This window comes from Haliaeetus albicilla, chromosome 12 (genome assembly GCF_947461875.1).
Source record: "Haliaeetus albicilla chromosome 12, bHalAlb1.1, whole genome shotgun sequence".
Taxonomy (NCBI): Eukaryota; Metazoa; Chordata; class Aves; order Accipitriformes; family Accipitridae; genus Haliaeetus; species Haliaeetus albicilla.
The window spans coordinates 24,514,291-24,532,981 of NC_091494.1; the positions used below are offsets into that span (position 1 = coordinate 24,514,291).

Below are 18,691 nucleotides of genomic sequence, written 5' to 3' on the forward strand. Positions count from 1 at the left end.
TTCTTTCTCTCACTTTTGCTTTTTTTCTTTGTAAAATTCTGTATTTATACTTAGTGAAACAAAGAACACTTTGAATCACAACATGAAGTGTATGATTTTTAAAAAGTTACAAAGGGGTCTTTTTTTTTTATTTTTTATGTTTTTATCTAAGGAAATTTACTGGAACATTCATTTCTGTTTGAGAGGAAACTTGTTCTATGTGGACAATAAAGATGTTAAGATCAGGATGAATGTCTATGGGAGATAATAATAGTGAATAAAAAAATTGCACCAGTCCAGTACTCATATTTTCCAGGAACTGCAAGAACTCAGTTCTGGGCTGTGTTTTAAATCTAAGCCCCATTGTTCCTGACTGGGCTCTGTGTCTGTCAGAAAGACTTCTTCTTTGTTCCTGCGAGCAGCTTCAATATGAAGCATTTGGACCGGTTTCATATTTTAAACAAAATTTTGAAGATGTACATGTATTTTCATTCTTCCAGCTTTAGAATGTAAAGCAAAGCATCTTTTTACAATTTCCTGCTGAACATGAGCAGAGTACATTGACACTGGCAAAAGTAATTTGACCTACAATAAGCCTGTGTGTGGGATGGCCAGCAGTTATCAATGGTACGTGATATGTGCCATTAATATATTGCTCCTCTTATGCCAGGGAACATGCCTTGTGAGGCCACACAGTGCTAGGGAGAGCTTCACCTCAGGCATCCTGATAGCCTGGCGTATGTGTTGTGGCGATGCCGACCGTACCAGCTGACGCGATTTGCTCTCCCGAGAGATACAAGGTGGGTGAGAACATTTTTTTCCTCTTGACACTGTTGCACTTGGTCGCAGGAATCATATGCTTGCAGTGTCAGGACCAGAATTTAGTTGTGCCCTTTTACAGGTGAATACCCTAGGCTGGCGGTACGGAGTTATTTTTCTTCCTTTCTTTTCGTTCTCAGTCAATATGTTTTGGTTTGGGGTTTTTTGTTTTGGTTTTTTTTTTTTTTTACAAAGCAAATGGTACTTCAGCCGTGAAGCACTGAGGGTGATCCACCCTCTGCCGCTTTGGTGTTCACCCTGGCTGCGTGCAGGAGCATGGGAAGCTGCTTCCCGTTCACCGACGGGATTTGTTAGTGGGTAAAGTTACTCTCCTTGTAAGAGAATTTACTTGGAAATGCTGTCGCTCACCCTTTTAACACCCACCAGTTAAACTTCTTCCCTTTCAAAATGCCCGCGTGAAGTTCCCTGGCCCAGCCCAGCACCCACCCCCCCTTTGCCTCTGTGGCTGTGCTCGTTCTCCAGTGTCACATCGTGCGTGAAACAATCTTTCACACGAAGAACTTCAGGAGTCCTTGATTCCTGTGTCACACTGCATTTGTAAGCCGAACTCTGCTACTGGCAGATAGCTGGTCTGTGAGACGGCTGTGACAATACAACCTGGCAAATATTAGCCTGGAAAATACTCAGGAGCTTGTTGCCATCAGCAAACCTGGGGTCCCTAAGAGGTCGTTGTCAGCAGCGTGCGGGGCGAAGCCATCCAGTACGATCGTGTTAGTGCTAGCACGGAGCATGAACTCCTGAGAGGGGACTTGGCACTGGCTTGTGCTCAAGGGCAGTCGTTGGAGCAGCTTGTGAACAGGCAGCTTGCCAGCTAGACGGGCATAGCTGTGGACAGCTAATAGACCGTGCGTGTGTGCAGGGAAGGCAAGATGCACAGCTGGGAAATGGGAAGGAGGTTTCTATAAACTTCTGCTCTGAGGGGTAAGAGTACATTCAGGCGATGCCAATCCATGGAGAAGTAAAGAAATGATTTCTGGCAGCTAAGACAGGTTCTTGGTCCGGCTGAATCTGACAGAATGCTGTGGGGGAGATCTGGAGATGTCATGGTTAATGAGTATGGAAATTATATCAGTAGGTCAGCCACGTAGGTTTTAAATGTTGTCAATCTATAACACACAATACTTCAGTCTAACATTTTCTGGCTGCCTAGTTGAAGGCATAAAAGCAGGCAGCCTCTCTCTAATGAGTCAGTATCTATAGACAGCAAGCTGTTGATAGCAAAGCAGAAATCTTGGCTTCTCATTTCAACAACTTAAGTTTAAATTAATCAAAAAAGATGGTGGGCAGGAGGGGAAGAGGGGTTGTTTTCTTTTGTTTTTCCATGTTTGACTCACCTGACAAGCTGAATTCCCCGTGATTTTTCTGTCTCCCTGCTAGGCTCGCAGGAGCATTGTCTTAATTCCTCTCTTCTCAGCTATGTGCACTCCAGCTCATGAGCTATGCAGTGACCTTCTTGCCCAGCTCATCTTTGCATCCTGGAGTATATTTAGAATCTGTACCACGAATGCTGGGATAAGGCAAAACCTATTTGCTGTAAACACATGGCCACCCAGCATTTCAGTCCAGCAAGGGATAATTACTAAAACTCTAAGACAAAGGTGTTGTCTATCTTTTAACTGGTGTATGGAAAGGATCCTCTTCAACTCTAATGAGTCTGTGGCTGTTGCAGACATCCGAGTGGGCCTTGCTGTCTCCAGAAGAGACAGAAAGTGACTCTGGGAAGGCAGAGTGTGGAATCTGACACTGCTGTGTAATTGAGGAAAAAGAGGCCATATGCATTATTTATGAGCAGAAGGCTGGGCTTAATGTTAACAAGTGAGAAGAAAGTGGCTTCAAAACACTGGCTTTCTGCTCTTCCCTGTAAGAAAGGCTTGTTTTAAATTGCTTGCATTTTAGAGCAGGAGAGAGACAGAGCTGTTATTTATACCGTGTCTTATTTCGTGTGCGTGGTGTTGTACAAGATTGAGGGAGAGGCAGGGATTGCCCCAAGGAGTGCTCTCTCTGTTCACTCAAGCTGTGGCAAAGATGTGTCATGCTGCCCTGTAACTAGCTAATCCCAATCAGCTCCAGGCAAAAGATTTCACTGCAAGAGAGAAGCAAGCAGAATTGCTACCGGTTTGGCATTTCCATTGGACAGGTCGACGAATTTTCTCTGAATCACTCTATCCACTAGATGCCCTCTCCTTGCAGCCACTGTCCAGCTTTGGGGTTGGATGAGCTGATCTTGGGGCTTTTGTCGTCTTACGGATCCCCTGTCCTGTCTGATGTTGGGGTACACGCTGGAACTGCCATGAGCAGTCCAGCTCAGGCTGTCGCAAAGTCTCATTGCAAAGTCACACAGATGTGCTGCGGTTTTGTTTTTTAGCCGTTTTCTGATGATTTTCTAGAGAAACCAGGTCTGGCCGGCTAATGTCAAGTTTTGCTCTTAATGATGGCAACGTGTGATTATTGCCAGCAAACGGTATTATGTTCCGAGTAACATGGGAAGCTGAGCTGCCTCTTTTCCTGGGAGAAAACGGTGTGGGCTGAGGCAGGGCAAGTCCCTCCCTGTGGAGAGGTCCCCTTCGTTACTGAGCAAATGCTGCAGTTACTGTCTGCATGGCAGTCACACGTAGAGCAGAGCTTGACCTCTCGCTGGACCTCCTTCCAGATAAGCACATCCATTGAAGACCTCACCACAAAGGGGTAAGGGCTCTTCCTCCCACTCCACCCAGCAGCTGTAAATGACACTCACTGCTGATGCCTGCTAACTGCAGCCCTGCTAGGGCTGGAGTCTGTGATTGACGTGTTTGTGATGCAAATCTGGCACCCAGTACTAATCCATAAGCTTGTATTTCCAAAAGTTGTATCCTGTTATCTTCTGTGGGTCCCAAAAGGTAACACCCCGCCCCCCCCGCCACTTTCTTCCCTTTGTAAAGGCTACTAGCTTCTCCTGTCATCATTTCTGCATTACAGCCAGTTGTCCTTTCTATGGTATAAAATCCAGGCACTTTTTTGCTTCCTGACTGCTTCCTGGTACGATCCCAAGCAGCCAATACTTTGTTTCTGGAAGAAAATTACCCCAGTGGGGTAAGATGAGAATAACTAGGCCTCTGTAAAAGTCAGGAAGCAAAAAGTGAACACCATTGCACTGGAACTGATGGGGGGAAAAGTACTCTGTTCCTTGATTTCTAACACTGGCTCATTGATTCTTGGTTCAATCAGCAGTTACTGCTTCTCCTTAATCCACGTTCATAACTACTTAGTGGAGTGGGTTCTTAACAGAAATACCCCTGAGAAATCGTAACAACGGGGTGAAGGGGAAGCTGAAGAACACTGGGATCTTACCTGTGGCCCAGAATGAATGTATTAGAGCAGGGAATTGCTGTTTCTAACAGGCCTCACTTGAAAGTCACTTCGCAGACAGGTTTGTGGCGGCACAGCTTGCATGCGTGTCCAGAGGGAACAGCAGACACGTACCTGAGTGCTGAAAACCAGTAGCGCTTTCTTCCAATATGAAAGCAGGAGTACCGTTAAGATTTCCCTGTCCCCAAGCTTATTATAGCAAAGCAGGTAATGACAGGAAGGACTAATGAGTAAGGATGGGTTTTGTAAAGGTGGGATTGGAATAGGAGAGGCTGGAGGTGAGGCACAGCGATGGGGGAGGGAGGCAGCCGGTGTGGGGACTGGTGAGTCATGCATCCTCCAGCAAGTAGCACTGACTCACTGGGAAGATGATCACTCTGCTCTTCCCTTTCTGCTAAGACTGAGCAATAGCGAATCGATACTCAACTTTAGTCTGGAAGCTCTCCGGTCAGAGAATGAGATGTAAAATGGAAGAAGCTGGAGACCATGGAAAACTGAAATGAGAGGCGAAGGTGAATGCTGGCAAGCGCAGCCTGAGTGGCTGGTGTTTCTGCAGAGGATCCCTGCAGCAGCTGGAGGGGAGAATCCCCAGGTGCCTAGGCTGGATGTGCAAGAGTGGCTCAGCTCCTACAGCCAGGCTATGCACCGGAGTCTTCGATACCTGTTCGTGTTCCCTCCGCCACAGGGTCAAGGCTCAGGTGCTCTCAGCACTGCTGCTCCCGACAAGGCGCACAAACTCCTTGGAGCCAGACTTCGTAGCGTGCCACCTGGGAGAGGTGTCACCCACCTCCACCGTGGGTTAAAGTTCGATCAATGCGGAGGTAGTTCTGATGTTTGTTATCTCCTGTCCAGCTCATAATGCTTAACAGATGGGGAAAGCCATCACTTAATCTGCAGAATCTGCAGATTTCTAAAAGAAAATACATCTTTTTATTACTTGTGTACACAAGAGAGTAATTCTGCATGGCTGAAGAAAGGGACCAGAGGGCCACGTGGTCTCTTCCTCCTCTGAGAAAGGAGGAAAGAAAATGTCTAAAAAGAATCCAGAAAGACCCTAAAAGCTGATTCGCACTCATATTGTTACAGCTTGAAAGACATTTCTTATGAGCGAAGTGCAAAGAGCCCTAATACACAATGTGGTGTTGTAATTATTTTCAGAGCAGCCAACGACTCTTGAGTGTGTTTGTGCAGTGAGCGTTGAGGGCAGGGGCTGTAACTGCAGAGTACAGCCAGTCCCCGATTCTGGGATCAGAAAATGTGACAGCAATTGCAAGTCAGTGCTGCAATTTTCTTTTGCTTTACAACTTTTATGTTGGTAATGTGAAGTAATTAATGAACCAGAGCAGTGCTGCAGAGGGGGAATAATTCTAATGCTCTTTTTAAAGACGCTACTAAATCAATGGGGCAGTTTAAAAAGGAATGATAGCCTGGAGATCAGGAAACCTAATACGAGAAATTAGGCAGGGTTTTGAGAGTAATCGAATCTCAAGTAGGAAGGTACTTCGTGATCTGCTGCGTGGGCATTTGTACGTTTGGCATACACTGGCAAAGACAGAACTTGCTGACTTTTAGGCCAAACTAGTCAGACTCTGCAATCTTGGTCTGAACTAAAGATCCCCAGAAAAGGCACCGAGAGATTGTAAAGCACAAGCTACGCTCCTGCTTTCCACTGTGCAGGAGCAGTATTTTTCCACTCCTGTCATAGGTCTTCTGACTACCAGCTACACAAGCGATGTCTACATGGTCTTTTGAAGGCAGATACGAGCTTACTCTGGCCGCTGTCCAAGAGAACCAGAAGCCATGTAGCTGCAGCTAATGTGCTACATGCCCAAATTACTGTGGCCTGCTGAGAGGCAGGATATTAGCTTGGGCTGAGGGCTCTGGCCAGCTCAGACCATAAGTAAAGCAAGTTTTCGTCTGCATGCAGGAAAGCATGTAGCCAAAGATAGCCAACTTGCATAGGATTTGGAAAGCCATTTTTATTATCAGTTAGGACAGGTTAGCTGACCCCATGAAGATCAGGCAGACACAACTTACTGTGCATCCTGCCCCAAGCACAAAGAGCAACACCACATGGTTGGCCTCAGAGCCAGCCAGCTTCTCACTGGCCAAAGAAAACTGCTTTGTGGGCTTGATCCAAATTCTGTGGGCCTCCAGTTGGCTATCCCTGTTGTAGGCATACCCAGGGTTTCTCTTCTGTTTTGGATGGCAGTGACTCGTTATGGACAGGCAGGGTTTGAATTCAGCCTTCACTGGCTCTGTGAGTTTCTGCAGGAGCTGTATAATGTGACCCCTGGTTGTCCACATTGAATTCTGAGCTGCGAAGGTGTACCTGCACATATAATGTGCTTGTGCAGTCCAACGCTCAACTAAGAAAAAAGGGTGTCTCCATTTTGGATGGATATCTTTGCTGGCTTTTTCTTCCTAAAATTTTTCATTGTCTTAATTTTGAAGACTGCTTCGCTTAAGATGTTTCACCACGTATTACTATTTAACGTTAATGAAGGAAGCACTGTGTGTGTGTGTGTACATATATGTGCGTATGTACACATGCCATGTATAATATGAGGAAGCAGGTATGGTTATGTATAAGTACATACACAAAATTCAGTCTTGCTTATCTTAGAATGATACATAAAGATATTAAGGATCCACAGCAAAAACTAAGAATGCAGTAGCCTACGTACTAGGCAGTATCATGGTGCAGTGAATCAGGGACCTCTTTTACGTTTCACTCAAAACATGTAACCCCCCTTTCCTGCTCTTATGTTCCCCCATTTGCAACATTTCTAGAACATTAAAGCATTTTAAAAGCAAGCATTTGAGTAACTGTCTCAGTTACTGAGGATAGAACTCCAATTTGAACAGGAAGAAGCTTTTAATTAAACAGACCCATCAGGTGAAATCCTGGCCCTATTAGGGTGAACAGCACAACTCTCACTGATCCTCCATGGAGTCAGGATTTTGCTCGTATCTTGTAACACTTGCCTTTTCTGAATTTGAGTCATTAGTCCTGTAACGGAATAGATAAGATAAAAATAGAAAACAGTCTAACCTAAAATAGTTTGACATCCATATCATAGTGCTTATTGTCTGAGAATACATCTAAATGACATGTTGATTAATCCTGAACTGAGGAAAATGTGATTAATTAGAAAGAACTGGGATTGTACCAATAATTCAGTATCAGAAGCTACACAGCCATTGACTCAGTGTGCAATGTTTCCAGTAAAACTTTATTTGCAAGCTGTCAGATGAATCTGCCATTTTCCCAGCCACTTTGGTTCACTTCTGAGTGGCCTGGATGAAATATTCCAATCCAGTTCATGTGGGTTATCAGCTACTTTACTAAAGCAACTTTTTCCTCTGCCTTTTACTGAAAACAAAACAGTCACATCAAGTCAGGTTGCTGTGAGCGGCTTTTAAGAGAGATGTCGGTTGCACTTAGCGCACAGCTGGGGCCAAAGTGAAGCTGTGTAAGTGCCTGAGCTAGTCAGCTGGAAATTACATCTTGTGCAGGAACCTAAATGTCAAGTTCCCCAGTCCCCTTCACAGCCAGAACTCCGACAACTCGCCTTTTCCCATGACTCTTCTTCACGTTCCTACAGATGTAACTGTGCTTTCCTTCAGATACAATAAATCATAGATGGGAATGCCACAATTTAAAGCAAAGCAAGCTGTCACCCAGGACTTCAGATGACACTTAGCCACATTAACGAGTAAACAGAGCCCACAGGAAAGATGCCTTTTGAAATGCACTATTTGTGTCAGCAGTGCTAAAACTAATGAACCAAAACAATGAGGGGAAAAAGGGGAATCATCAGATGCACCTAAAGCTATAGGCTATAAAGTCAGATTGGTCGAGAAAAGCTCAAATACGAGCAAATCTTTGGGACAGTACATAAATTATATTTTCCATAAGCAGTAAGACAGCATATACTCCCAGCCTTGTGATGAGAGGAAAGCACTAAAAGATACACTAAATGTAACCAAGTGAAGAGAAGGGAGCAGGAATGAATGTGTTTCTTATTTTGGAACCTTCTCACGGCAAACAAGCAAGACTTGAGCCAAAATCTTCAGGACACAGAAGGAAGTTGGAACCGTTACACTGCCGCATGGCTCACGAGCAGGCTGGCATAAAGAAAGGGATCAGCTATACATTGTTTAGAAGGAGCCACACAGACCATGCAGTATAACATGCATCCCCAGGGCATTTGGAGGCAATGACTATCAACAGTCAGTGGAACCCGTCCAAATTTACAGCAATGTAACTGAATGATAATTTCACTCTTGATGATGGAGGAGCAAAAATGTGCACCAGAAAAAAAGAAACAACTGGTGGTAGGGTATAGAGATGGTGCTGGGGAAATGGCTTTGCTTTACTTGATATTGTTAGTTCCCTCAATTCTGAGTCTTGTAGTATACACTCCAAAACTAGTTACTCTTCCATTGAACCACTTCTTAAATAATAATCCTCTGAAGGAACCTTTCAGATCACTAACATGATGAGAGGAAAATAGTATTAGCTACAGTTCTTATATTTGTAGTTACTTCACGTTGATACAAACTGAAGTGCTTGGTCTTGAATTACAATAGCTGTGGTTTAGGTTTTCTTCCTTCAGTGATCCCCAAATTATGCTTGTGTGCGTAATTTGGTACTAGAGGCAGAATAAACATCAACTGTAATAGCTGAATTTTTAAGGTTAATATTAAGGCTAAGTACATAACATTTATTTTTCTCTGAAGAAAGCATGTATACTCTGGTTGAGGGGGAAGATGAAAACCATGTCTGTGAGAGCAATGGCTGATGGCTTACTTCTCCATGACAAAATAAATAACTTCGATTAACTTCAGGCTCCAGTACCTCAGATGTTTGTTGTCACAGAGCAGCAGCTTGGCTGATTGGCAGCTCTGGTTTAGTCGACATGTGTTAACAGAAATTGCTCAATTTACATGGAGTACTTCAATCTGCTGGTTTAGAAGTTTCTGTCTCACATAGACTAGCATTTCAGCTTTTGAATAAATGGAGGACTTGTAAGGGTCATTAAAGAAATTGCTAAAGCTTCTGCAAATGCTACAGGCCAGATTGCTGACTGAGATGCATAGTGCACACGTGTCACTGCAGATACTTCCCAGATAATGGTACTGACTGAGATTTTAATCTGGACAAAGTGCTGGAGGCAACTTTCTTTCCAACACTCAATTATCCTGATAATAATATGCTTGTTTTTTTCCTGTGTTCAAAATGTGTGGTCTGCTGCAACTGTGCAGTGTACATACAGTGCTGTTTGGAGTGAGGGGGAAAAAAAACAGTGACCAAAATTCACGCCATGGCAAAGGGCACTTACAGCACAAGTCCCATAGCATGGAGGACAATGTATTTTTACCTTGGATGGATAAGCCAAGTAACCACCATAAGAAAGAGCTGCATTTCTTCCCACAGGCTGCAGGATGACTCCTTACTAATTCTCAACAGCCACACAGGAACAAATTTGAAGCACAGCCTGCTGCTAGGACTATGTAGTATGTCGTAGGGGCAAGACTATCATTTTATTGTGCATATGCATTTTGTATCCTCCCTAGTGGGATGCTGATCCATAACAGAGTCTTCTAAAATTGCACACAACACAAAGAATTCAGGCTAGTTTCCCACGGACGTTCTCCATAAAAGAATTTCTTAGAAGAGATAACTCAGTCAGGAAATGGGAACTAGGGGGCTAAATTCCTTCCTTCAAGTCAATCTCCCATTGGTAAGGGATTTAAAAAATTGTCCCTATATGACTAATCCCAACTATGCTTCCCTAATTTCAGTAACAGTTTCTAGAGATGAAGGGTGAAGCCATTTGAGAAAATCAAGCTTTATTTGCTTTTTATTCATTAGGGATTTTTCTGCTAGATTGAATTACTAGTAACACTTCTTTTATTAAAATTTATGAAACCTAGATTTACTTTTCACTATTGATATCATCTTCTGATCCTTAATACTTCTCATCAAACTCCAGGAATGAAAACAAACTCAGCTGTTTCATGTTTGTTCACAATCAACTTTTAGTAGGATCATGTTAGCATTGTTACATACTTGTTATTAAATGATGGCAGAGTGCATATTTCTGAGATAACGCAGAAAACCTGTTCTTACCTTCAGCAGTTTACAACTGGAAATAAGCGTACTAAATCTGCTAGCAGAGTCAGAGAAGGTATTGCTGCTTTCACAGCTACCTCTGTCCCTCTCTCTACATCGTCTGCAGAGACAGCTGTGAATTGGGCTCACTTTCTGTTTATGTGTCCAATTGTATTTGTTGCTTGAAGTGAATGCACATGCCCTGGGCAATGCACGTAAGATTTTTGGCTTTTTATGGCTAGTTGAAAGTCTTTCCATTTATGTTAGATTAAGCTGTATTGGATTTAGTTAAGCTGGTGCTGGGTAGCCACTTTTATTCTGGACTAAGAGTGATTTGTGTCTATTTACCTTAAATCCATTCCTAATTGACTTGCACTGAACTGAACTAACACCTGATTTATGCCCTCAATTATGCCATTTTAACCAACAGCTCAGGCATGCTGTCCGATTCCAGCAACTTAACAAGTTACCGCACATCAGTTGAGGCACAGTAACTGCAGCGTGCCTTTCTTTAGCCTGCAGCAAACGTGAGGTTCAGTGTGTCAGTTTAACCTCAGGACCAAGAAAAAGAAAAGTCTAAACTGGTTTCTTCCATCTGAGATCGCCACAGGCTAAGAGCAAACACACATGGTCAATTACCACGGCTCAGTTGAGGCATGGTAAAGTGTCAAGCATGTCAGTACGTGAATGAGATCACTCATTCATGTATTCAGACCCTGAAAGTATAATTTTAAACTGGTGTTACATAAACAAGTGTAACTATGGATATGGACACATGGACAAATTAGTGTGGGGATAACAAGTCCTTATGTGTCAGCTTTTTCCATATGCATACCTGTGTGAAATGCTAGGTGATTTGAGGTAGCCTTGTCCTCTTTTACCCAGGGGGAAGGTATAGCTAAGGCATGGTAAATTCAGAGCCTGGCGTCCATTGCAGTAATGGTTTTAACCTAGTTTAGAACAGTTCAGCTTGGCTAAAGTGTAATAAGTCAGATTTAAACCACTTCTACACCAGTTAAACTATACCTGTTGTGTATTCTAGTTTTTGTTTAGGTGGTGCAGTTTTGCAGGTCAAATCTTTGAATTAGTAAGTGACTTTCTGTTGACTTTATAGAGCAGTATTTTACGGAGGAGTTTGAAGACCCTTCATTTTAAAGTCTAATTTAAAGATGAACTTGCATCTTTCTTAAAAGCTATTGAAAAAAACAAACCCCAATATGAACAATAAAAGAAACCAATCCCAAACTTTCAGCTTTGCTCCCAGATAACACTAGTTTTCTTACTCTACCCTGTGGGAGAGCTAAGAAGAAATTTGCTTCTTTCCAACCAGGAACACAACAGGATTTGCTAAACTGAAATTAAAGATACAAAAGTTCCAAACTCAGGAGGAGTCTGGACCCTTTCAAACTATGACTGGGGCCAGTGAAACACAGGATCAAACACCAAAACTTTGGATGCTTTTCCTTTTTATTCAATAACTTGAACTCAATCTCAGTTAATCTTTCTCTGCTTCTATATAATGAAAGGAAAGATATTTCATTAGGTTATGTGAGATCATGTGGATTGATTCAACACATGGCTGCAGGACCAGGCATTATTATCTTGGCTAACATGGACACATTTTGAACACTGCTTCTCACTCTGCTATCAGCCACTGCCACCTCTGCAGTCATGTGACAGCAGGAGAAAAAGGATGGGAAGGCGATAAAGTTTGTGCCCACGCAAGTAGAAAAGAACTTTCTGACCAAAGCCAGCTGGCTTGGCTTGGAAATGAAATGGCATTTTAGCATGAGGTGACCTGTTTACATGTGCATCGGAGCTCTGTCTCAAATCACTTGTCCTAGATGCAACAGCAGGGTCTGTGAAGTAGTTTATCATCAAGTAACCATAGGAAACAGGTGAGCTGTCTCAGTGCCAGTTTGTCTTCTAAACTGTTTGACAGATAAGAAACCATCCTCAGAGACTGCAACAAATGTGCTGCCGCATTTCATGGTTAGAACTGAGCATATTTTTAGTAAAGGGTTGAGAAAGTATGCAATAATCCTAAATCACAGCCAAGAAAACCATAAACCCCTTAACAAATGCCTGTTCAGATACAGAACTCAGAAATGCACACCAGTTGATCCACGTTAACACTCTGGTTAAATTTTTAAGGCTTGTTTTCCAAGCTAAAGCAAACCTTCAACAGAGGATCAATGGCATTTTTGCCTTTACCTGAAAGGACCAGAGGGAGCAGGGAAGCAGATGTCTATTATTTATCCTGTGGGACACAGAGCAATCATTTTACAGCTACCCCCAATGAAATCAATGGGAGATACACCAACGACACACTTGTACTGAGGAGTCTAGACATCATTATAAAAGGCCCAAAATGCACCTTGTAAACTGCCCAAGTTTAAGAATGAAACTTTATTTCATAAATTAACTGCTTTAAAACTTATGTTTTAAGAGCAGCGCTAGCTGATTGCAGTCAGAGCTAAGGGTGCTCTGCACAAGTCAGGAGCAACTTATCTGGCTTTTAAGAGTTCCATGAGTCTTTTGTCACTTGAAGAGGCCCCATCAACTTCAAATCTACTTTAAAAAGTAGTTCAAAGACTTTTCAGGTATTATGGTCTCCTATATCTATTTCTGTCCCTTTTGTTTCCTAACAGCATGGGATACTGACCACACATACTGCTGTCAAATATAGAAATTAAACTTAGAGAAAAAAGGAGACATTTTCTCTTTAATCTCGTGGAAAATTTTCCAGACTAAAGCATAGTTCTTAAATTGATAATATCCCTTTAAGAATTTATTTGCCAGGTAATGTTAAAAGAAAAAAGACTTTAAGGTCAGTTTGAACATTAAAAAGAACCCCTTTTAAATCAATTTCAAATCTATATTAGAGATAATGGCAAGCAGTGTTTGAACAGGTCTCCAAATACATTCTACACCTTAACAATGCAAATAACTTTTAAATCCTTTTAAATTATAGCTGTTTGGAAGAAGGGCAAGATCTATGCTAAGAAATACTTTGTTACATAAAAATAATAAAAATAGTTTAGTGTTGCAATATATGACAGTCATAATATGTATAAAGCTACAAAATTATTAACAGATTAAGGTCTGCAGTTTTTGAATAATATAGTAAATATGTTGATTGTTTTTAGAGGGGTGAAATAATACAATACCATCAGAAAAGAAAAGTACATTTTAATAACAAAAATATTGAACATAACTATTTTTCTTTAGATCTGCTAAGCAGTCTGTGTGCTCTCTATAAGATGTCAAACTATACTGTGCATATGTACACTTTGCTCTCTCTATAAATATACATGTGCATGACACATTTCTAAAAGCAGTAAATGAGTGCTGGGGAAATACAGAAACAATGAAGTTCCTAAGAGAGGCTTATTTTTTCAAGTTATTAAAAGAAGGTGGCAAGCATTCATGAGGATATGAAAATTTAAAGCCGTCTGCAGGAAACTCTGAAAACCTCTGGTTAAGGCTGCTGCCAAAAAATCTCAGCTATGTTATGTCAGAATGTTTAATTGCAAGCTGCAGTTTTAATGAATGGAAAGATATGGCAAAAGCAGGAAGTTGCTGAAGCAACATAGCGCAACCATGAAAATAAAATACCAAAGGTTGTAATCTTGAATGCTGTTGGAAGCAGGAATTTCCATCCACGCTCTGACTCCTTTTCCTACTGTGCAGAATTTGCCAGCTGTCTGGCTAAGGAGAGAGGTAAGCTGTTCTGGATATCATCTCCTGGGCTCAAGGCAGCACTTGTTATGTCTATGTGAAGAAGGCAATGTCTTTGCAGTTGTCATTATGGGTGTTTACAGAAATGCAGCTTAGGAATAAGGGGAGGAAAGGCAAATGTCAGAGTGCATTAAATAACGTATTTTCTTTACTTTCCAAGAAGCTTGCTCGCAGCATGATGTTACTATTTATATCAGATCTCTTAAACCCAGCTGTTGGTTCATGTTAACATGCAGAATGGTGAGAAAATCCCAGCAGAAGAGCGTGAATCCCAGAGAGACTTGTGTTCTGTCATTGTGAGGACCTATAAAATATCACAGGTTTTGCTGAGATATGGATCAGGCGAGCAGTCAGTGAGGCATGCAATACAAATATTTCCCGTGTTGATCCTCCAGTATTAGAAGGCCAACAGCAAAGCAAAACGAAAAGTGCCAAATGCTGCAACAGACAACTTCAGATAACTGAGCTTGAACCCTTGGCTGGAAAAGTTTGAAAGAGAACTTTTACCTGTAACTGAAAACTAGCAAATATACTGTACACCCACATTACAGCATTCTTAGACAAGCTGTGTCCGATCTAATCTCATGTACCTTGGCCACAAGTTTTGGAAAAACAAATATTCCCAAGGCAATCAGATTACTGAATGCACCATATAACAATGTGGAAATATTAGTGGTTTACAGAGGGCAGTTTATGAAATGGATTGAGTGAATTTAATTTATGCATTGTCAGGCAATTTGGACTTAACTAAAATAAGGAAATCTTTACTTGATTATATCTGTCTTTAGTGGAACACCAGAGCCAAATAGTAGTGTAACAGCAATACTCCCAACCACAGGCAGGGAGGTCACGGGAGTTTGCTCCAAGCCAGCTTTCTGAGAGCAAAAGTCTGTGTCTGTACTGAAGTGGTCATTATGGGGTTAACAGGGTTACCCAAAGTGTTAATGGAAAGGAACCATTATCTGCTCCTCTCTGATTTCCTGCTCCCTAGGTGGGAGTCCCCCCTGCTCCTATCCTTTGTTTCTAATGCAAGTTCCCATCCTGAAATGCTGTGAGTACAATTTGGTTTTGTTGCAATAAGTAGTCCTTTATAAAATCTTCATTCACAGAGCGTTTCCACCATTGTAAGTGAAACAATGTTAGGAATTAATCTGGCCTGTGATTTTAAGAAACCTTGTTCTTAAAAGCTTGTTCTTAGATCCTCCTTCCCTATGAAGGATAACTTATCTGTTTGGCAAATATGCAAAAGCTAAGTAACATCCCCTATTCCTCTTAAAAAGTCGTGCATTTTGTCTTTATACAAAGTTCACCTTTAGAAGCATGAGACTAAGAATTTTTCTTCAGGACACGAGGTGAAAAAGCTGACTTCTGGAATACAAGGAACATTTGAAAGGAGGCCTGAGGAACAGCCATGGTACAATTCTGGAGTGTTTTGTAAGGAGGTCCTACAACGTAAGTTAAAAGTTAGTGGCGATATGATTTTGGTGGTATTGCTTTCAAAATACCTTGAATGGGTAGGTGGAAATGCACTGGAATAGAGATGCAAGGGAAAGCTTTATTGCTGTAACAACTGCTCCATGATGACTCTATTCAACTGTGAGGCTATTTAGTTAAAATTAAGAATACTGGTGTCTTTTTTCCATATTTTTCTTTATATTTGCCATTTCTCTGGATTTATTTCTCCTTGGATATCATGGCAATTACACTGCCTGCTGCTATTTGGCCAAGGGAATAGATTTCAGGTGGTTTGTTTTACTCTCTGGGTTGCAAATAAGATGGGCAGAAATGCATTCAGTGGTTGTTCTCTTATATCTCAAGAGTGATCCTAGCAGATGCTTGTGATAATTTTTCACTTGTCACGTTGACACTGAAGTGTGATGTTCTCTGGGGCTTTGTTATGTTGCTGCTTCTACGGTCTTATAAAGATTGTAATTTCTTTCTCTGTAGTGTGGATATTTCTGAATCACCTACAGCTTTGCATCCTTTGGATTTTCCAGGTGCGTTTGGCCTCTGCAGTTCTCCTGGAAATTAAACCTAACGCAGAATGTGGCCATCAAGTCATGTAGTGATTTTAGTCATTTTGATATGTAAATTCTTCTATGATTTTATTCGTGTCACCCTAAGGGCTGATTTTTCATTTATGCTATTGTGACATGTGAGAACATCTGTGACCCCCCCACCACACATTCTTTTTCACTAGCAGTCCCAAGAGGGGGCTGCAGAAGCAGATGTAGCAGCACATCATTGCGTATGGAAAACAACATCTGTAATTTCAATTGGATGCCGTATTTTGCACTTCCTTTTCTCAATTGTTACATAGGGTAGTGTTTCAATTGAGGGAGGAATGCATTTCAGTGGGAAAGACGCTGCTCTATACCCTTTTAACTATTGTTTGCAAGGCATATATAGAAATCCCTTGAGCAACACATGCAATGCTTATTCTTGTAGTGCCACTGAAAAGGACAGATTAAAACCAATTATTTATCTCTTTGGCTTCCTGCTCGATTTTTGCCAGCTTAGAATAATATGATTAGATACTGAAATTAATTAATGATTATATCCAGAAGTCCTTGCTCAGGCCTTGCTTTGGGGTCTTACTTTGTAAGTTAAAGAATTCAGGATTTTATCTAACATCTTTTCAGCATATTACTGTCATGAGAGGATTTCATGGTATTAATTGTTAGATTCTAGTAATACACCTTACAGATATTATGGATGATAGGTAGAGTGACAAAGAAGAGAATAAACTATATTCATATGAAAATCACTGACATTTGGACTGTTCATGTTGAGAATTGTAAGAAAACTGTATGCATTTAAATCTCTTCCTGATTATTATAAGTCAGTGACAATCAGCTCGGAAAGATCATAGTAGATGGCAATTACTGTATTTTGTTATTTGTCTTTCACACCCTGTACTAGCTTCTTCCTAGATCCGCAGTAAAAAGTGCATACTCTTGCACTTCTGTTTTGCATGAAAGTTGGATGTTTCAGAAATTGTTCAACTTATTTACTGGCCATATATCTAAATCGCAAGTAAACTGAGCATCATAAATCCCGAACTTCAAAATTTCTGTGAGCTGTGAATTACTACTTCCATTCGAGCTATATGTTTGGAAACAGACAACAGAAATTTGCATTCATTTTTTGGGAACGATCCTGGAGGATCTAGCTTCTTCCCTTCAGCGGTGTGGTTATCACACTGCAAGTTGGGTGTTTGTGTCACCATTTCTTGCATCCTGTTTTCTAACCATTTGTGGAGCTACTTTTTTGTACTCAGTTAATGACATAGTCTTCCAAATGCAAAGAACAGCCTCTGGTTTCTGTTTTCCAGAGAAAGCACCTTTGATTCATGTGTCCTGAAGCAGAGCTGTGCACTCTCCGTCAGTGATTTAGTGCTTTGAAATGGCTCCCATCCTTTTACTCTCAGGCTGCGGGTATCTTGCAGGATAAATCTGGAGAAGCTGTAGAGCGCAGATGATTTTTGGCAAGTATCTTTTTGTCATCAAAATTTTATTTTTGGGTCATTCTTCAGCTGCTGCCTTCTGTGAAGGAGAAAGATGCCAATTTTATGTCTTTTATTATGCACTCCCAAGTAGTCTTTTCTACTTACAGCAAAATTAATGGGAACTCTGACAAAGATAATGTGAGGTGAAGATGGGTGGAGGAGGAACCAAGGTGGACTGTCACTGTAGCCTGAAAGTGAAGACAGAGCTCACGTCCCCCATAGAGCACTAATTTTCACGGAAAGCCAGTCAGAAAAAAAGAAAGAAAACCAAAAAATACACACACACACATAGCAGGGAGGTGGTGGTGGTGGTTTCTGTGAGGGCGACAGAGGCAGCTGGGCTGTTTGCGGGTGGTAACTGCTGTTAGTCTCACGCTACACCCTCCGGTGATCAGGTCTTGTGAGAGGATGAGGGACCACTTCCCGAGGCTTGCGTTAATTACTTCAAGGACACGGTTTTGGACCCTACGGGCCAAGCTTCGCGTTGTAGGAGCGAGGAGAGCGGGGGAAAGCAGCTCTGCTGGCTGCCGGGCAAGAAGCGGGGCTTCCCTCCTCCGCCTCCTCCTCCTCCTCCCGAGGAGGAGGGCGGCCTGCGCCACGGGGCTCCGGGGCCCTGACATGGCGGCCGACTGCACGAGGGGCAGCGACCGGCGCGCAGCGCGGTTGGGGGGGAGAGGGGGCGGAGCCACGGCCCGCCCGCAGGTCCCGCCCGCAGCTGTTGCCCCCGGCAACCCCCTCGGCCCGTCGCCGCTGGGCCGGGGCGCGCGCGCGCGGCCCTGCCCTAGCGGGGCAGGAGCGTTGGCGCATGCGCCGCTTCTCGGTGGGGCGGGCCTGGCTACGTGCGTCACTGGTGGCGAAGCGAGGGTCGGGGCAGACCCGGAGAGCGACGGAGCCTTTGTACGCATGCGCTGCCGCCAAGGTTGGGCAGGAGGGGGCGCGGCCGAGGGCTTCCTTCGCCGTAAGCCCGCACACGCTCGGCTTTGATTGGCTGCCGCTTCCCTCGCCGCCTTTCTGATTGAGCGCGCTCCTGTCACTCAAGGCCTCCACGTTTCATTACTCCCCGCCCACCAACTGCTCTGTGGTTGGCGGGCGCCTCTGTTTCTTGCGGGCGCTGTGATTGGCGCGGCTGCCCCTTCACTCCGGCGCGCTGCCCTATC

The 18,691-nt window shown here is 42.8% G+C and overlaps 1 long non-coding RNA gene across 1 annotated transcript; it reads left to right on the top strand.

Annotated features, from left to right (window-relative positions):
- Window positions 1–1,402: 1,402 nt before the first annotated feature.
- LOC138688072 (uncharacterized) lies at window positions 1,403–17,492 on the top strand. Its single transcript, XR_011327135.1, has 4 exons — window positions 1,403–1,740; window positions 15,332–15,478; window positions 15,974–16,023; window positions 17,361–17,492. It is a non-coding gene; the product is annotated as an uncharacterized lncRNA (long non-coding RNA).
- The last annotated feature ends 1,199 nt before the right edge of the window (window positions 17,493–18,691 follow it).